Here is a 5,000-nt window from a genome sequence, read left to right on the forward strand (position 1 = left end):
TTAAAAAAGCATGAACAACACCACATACACAACACATATTTTACGTAAAAGATATGGATTGAAAAAGAAATGGAAAAGAGGGGGAGAAAAAAGAAAAGAGAGAGGAGGAGTAGGGGGGGGGGGGGGAAAGAGAGAGAGACTGACGAGAAGGAAGGCGAGAGAGAGCGAGACAGATCACAACACAAACAACCTAATGCATAATCTTATCCAACTTTCACACCTCTATCATTAGAAAACCCCAAAAAAGGGACACACAAACCCACACACAACACCCACAACCACACACACACACACACAACACACAACACACACACACACCCCCCACACCCCACACACAACACCACAAACACCACAACACCACCACATCCCCGCACAAACACACACAACAAAAAACAAACACCCACACAAAAAACACAAAAACCCAAAAACTTACCCACAAAAACTTAAAAAACCACCCAAAAACAAAACCCCAGACCCCCCCCCCTTTTACCAACACACCCCAAACCTTTCCCAAAACCCCCCCCCCCCTTCCCTTTGTCCCCCCTCGCCCCACTTTCCCCCCCAAAAACCTTTTCCCATTTTTTAGGAAAAACAAAGGGTCCTTCATATCGATATCACAAATCGAAATTCCCCTCAAAGGGCTTCTCGCTGGGCCCCGAGGTGACGTGGCCCGACGATTTATATTTTCCCGCTTTTTTTATCGACGGAGCCTTTAAATAGACGGGGGCATGTCAGTGATTGGGGGGGGAATGTTATTATCTTTTGCTGTTGCTGTTTTGGGGGTCAGTGTAAAATTTTTTTATTTTTGATTTTATCATTTTTTTTCAAATTTTCATGAGTAGTATTTTTAGTATGTATTATAGTAATAGTAGTAAATTTGTTATTTTTTTTATTATTTTTTATTATTATTATTAATTATTATTTTCTTATTATTTTTTTTATTATTATTATTTTTCTATTTCCCATTATTGGTTTGGGAAAAGGGCTCAAAACTTTACGACGGGAATCAGAGTTTTTTTTTTTGAGGGGTTCCCAGTCAACCCCCCCCGGGCCCTTTTTCCCTTGGGGGAAAAACTTCACCTCGATTGCCCCCCTTTGCCCTTTGGGGGGGTAAGCCACCCAAGTCAGTGGCCCGGGTAAATAGAGATGGTGCCCCATAAACCCCCCGGGGGGAAGGGAAAGGAAAACCCCGCTCTAAAATTTTCCCCAAAAAATCAAGGAAACCATGACGCCAAAGTCCTTTTGTAGACAGGCAATTGAAAAAAAATTTAAAAAACTATTTATCTCATCATCTCATCACCCTTTAAAAACCCATTTTTAACTTTTTATTATTTTTTTTTTTAATTTTTTTTATTTTTTTATTTTTTATTATTATTTTATTATTATTATCATTATTTTTTATTTATTATTTTATTTTTTTTTTGTTATTGTTTTGTTTTTGTTTTGTTATTGTTATTGGTTATTGTTATTGTTAATTTTTTTTTATTTTTATTTTTATTTTTATTATTATTTTATTATTTTATTATTATATTATTATTATTATTAAAAAAATTTTTACATTATTACAATTTTCCCATATATTTTTTTCATCCTCCTTTTTAAATTTTTTATTATTTTTTTTTATTATTATTTTAAAAAATTTTTAAAATTTATTTTTATTTATTTTAAATTTTATAAATTTATTAAAATTATAAAATTTAAAAACCCATTAATTACCCTTAAAAATTTTTTTTTTTTCTCATTAAATTTTTATTATTTATATTTTTATATTATTATTATTATTTTATATTATTATTTTATTATATATTAATTAAAATTTTATATTTTTATATATATTAAAATTTTTTTATTAAAATTTTTATATTAAAAATTAAAATTTTTATTATTAATTATTTAATTTTATAAAATTATAATATATTTTTGGGGGTTTTTTTTTTTTTTTAAATATGTTGTGGAAAGGGGGGGGGGGGGTTGTTGTTTGTTTGTTTTGGTTTGGGTAAATTTTGGAAAGGGAAAGGTGGGTGGGTGTTGGTGTGTTGTGTGGTGTTGGGGGTTTTGTTTTTTGTTTTATAATTATATATTATATTATTTTTATATATTTTTTTATATTAAAATATAATATATATATTGTTTTCTATAATTTTATATTATTATATTTATATAAAATTTTAAATATAAAATCTTAAAAAGTATAAAATAAAAAAAAACAAGGCATTTTTTAAAATCCCTTATAAATCGTGTTTTTTTTTTTTTTTTTTATTATATATATATGTATTTTATATTTTATTTTATTTGTTTTGTGTGTGTGTGTGTTTTTTGTGGTGGTGGTGTGTGTGTTTTGTGGGGTTGTGTGTGTGTGGGGTGTGTTTATTTTATTTTAATTGTATATAATTAAGTAAAATATTTATAAAAATTTTTTTTATATTTAAAATAATATTATACATTAAATTAAAATTTCTTTTTTTATTATATTTTTTATTTAATATTTTATGTGTTGGGGGGGGGTTTTTGTGTTTGTTTGTGTGTGTGTTTTGGGGTGTGTGTGTGTGTTTTTTGGGTTGTAAAATGGGATATATATATATATAATATATATATATATATTATATTTAAAAGAAATATGGGGTTAATATAATATATTATTTAATATATATTTTTTCTGTTTTTTCCTATTAAAAATAAAAACATCTTGGCTATACAAAAAGCCACACTTTTCAAAATAAATTTTTTTGTTTTTTTTTTTTTTATATTCAATATTTTTATTATATACAAATATTTAATTTTTTATAAACTAAATCTCTTTTATGATCATAAAACTAAAATATACTTCTATTTTTTTATATTTTATTATATTTAATTTGATGTTGTTTATGTTGTTTTTTTTTTTTTTTTTTTTTTTTTTTTTTTTGTTTTTTTTTGGTCTCCCTCAAAAATATTTTTTTTTATTTTTTTATTTATTTTTTTTTATTTTTTGGGGTGTGTGTGTGGGTGGTGTGTGTGTGTTTTGTGTGTGGGGTTTTTGGGGTGTGTGTGTGTGTTGTGGCTCCTTTTTTTTTTTTTTTTTTTTTTTTTTGTTTTTTTTTTGTTGTTTGTTGGGGGTTTGTGTGTTGTTTGTTGTTTGTGTGTGTGGCCATAATAATATTTATAGTTATATAAAAAAAAAAAAAAAAAATAAAATAAAAAAAAATATAAAATATTATATATTTTTTTTTTTTTCTTTTTTTGTTTTTTTTTTGTTTTATATATATATAAAAAATTTTATATATATGTTTTATCTTTTTTTAAAAATATTATTATTATATAATAATAATTGTTTGGTTTGATTGTAGTGATAGATAATTTGTAAATAAATCGATAGATAGAATAGGATAGAAGAAGATAGTAGTAAAAAGAAGAATAGGGAGAGAAGAGAGAGAAGAGAGAAAGATAGAGAATAGAGAATAGATGATAGGGAGATAGGAATTGAAAGATATTTTTGGATGTGTTTTGTTTTTGTTTTTTTTTTTTTTTTTTTTAGTTTTCCCCTCCTCTCTCTCTTCCTCTCTCTCTCTCTCTCCTCTTTTTCCTTTTTCCTTTTCTCTCTCTCCCCTCTCTCTTTTCCCCTCTCTCTCTTTTCTTTTTTCCTCTCCTCCTTCTCCCCTCTCTCCCCTCTCCCCCTTCTCTCCCCCCTCCTTCTCCCTCCGTTTAATAAAGTTCTCTGCTTCATAACGCCATTGTGATGAAAATGGAATGACATAAAAAGAGGCGTTCTCTCTCTGATGTATAACGATATTAGAATGAAAATGGAATGATGATAATAAAAAAAAAAAAAGTGGAGACTATTTTTTCCTTCTCCTTTAATTTTTCGTTTTGTTTCCCCCTCCCCAAAATTCATCTGTTTCGATTTTTTTCTCTGAAAATTTTTTTCCCAAAAAATCCCCATTTCGGACGAGGCCTCTCGCCTCCATTGGCTGTCGTAAAAACCCCGGGTCTCCCCTCCCTGTCCCCCCTCCCCTCCGCTCTTTCCCCCTCTCTCTTTTCTCTCTCCCCCTCCTCCTCTCTCCTCTCTCTCTCTCCTCTCTCTCTCTCTCATCCTCCTCTCTCCCCTCCCCTTTTCCTCCGCTCTCTCTCTGTTTCCCCTTTTCCCCTTTTCTCCTCTCCCTTTTCTTTCCCCTCTCTCTCTCTCTCTCTTTCTTTCCCCTCTCTCTCTCTCTCCCCTCTCTCTCTCATTCCCCTTTTCTCTTCTTCTCCTCTCTTCCCCTCTCCTATCTCCTCTCTCTCTCCTCTCTTTTCCCCTCTCTTCTTCTTCCTCCCTCTCTCTCTCTTTTGTCTCTCTCCTCTCTCTCTTCTTTCCCTCTCTTTTCTCTCTCTCCCCCCTCTCCCCTCTCCCCTCCTCTCTCCTCCATTTTCCTTTTCTCTCTTCCTCTCTCCCCTTCTCTCTCTCTCTTCTCTCCCTCCCTCTCTTCTTCTCTTCTTCTCCTCTTTTCTTGTCTTCTCCTCCCCTCTCTTTCCCCCTCCTCTCTCTTCTCTCTTCTCCCTCTTTTTCCTTTCTCTCTCTCTCTCTCTCTCTCTCTCTCCTTTTCTCTCGCCCCTCTCCCCCTCTCGCTCTCTCTCTCTCTCTCTTTTCTCTCCTTTGTCTCTCCTCCCGGCCCTTTTCTCAGCTCTCTCTTTTCCCCCTCTCTCCCCCCTCTCTCTCCCCTCCTCTCTCTCTCCCCTCTCCTCTCTCTCCTTTTCTTCCCCCCTTTCTTTCCCCTCCACCCCCCCCCCCCCCCCCCCCCCCCTCCCCCTCACCCCGGGGGGCCACCCCCCCAGGAGCCTTTTCCCCCCCCCGCCTTTTTTCCCACCACCTCCCCCCCCCCCCACCCTTTTGGGGGCCCCCCCACGCCCCCCCCCGCCTCCCCTCTCCCTGCCCGTTCCCCCCCCTTCCCAAACCCCCCAAAACCCCCCCAGGCCCCCCCCCCCCCCCGGGCCCCCCCCCCCCTTCAACCCCTGAACCCTTCCCCCCCCCTGCCCTCCCCCCCCGC

Source organism: Penaeus monodon, chromosome 1 (assembly GCF_015228065.2).
Source record: "Penaeus monodon isolate SGIC_2016 chromosome 1, NSTDA_Pmon_1, whole genome shotgun sequence".
Classification (NCBI taxonomy): domain Eukaryota; kingdom Metazoa; phylum Arthropoda; class Malacostraca; order Decapoda; family Penaeidae; genus Penaeus; species Penaeus monodon.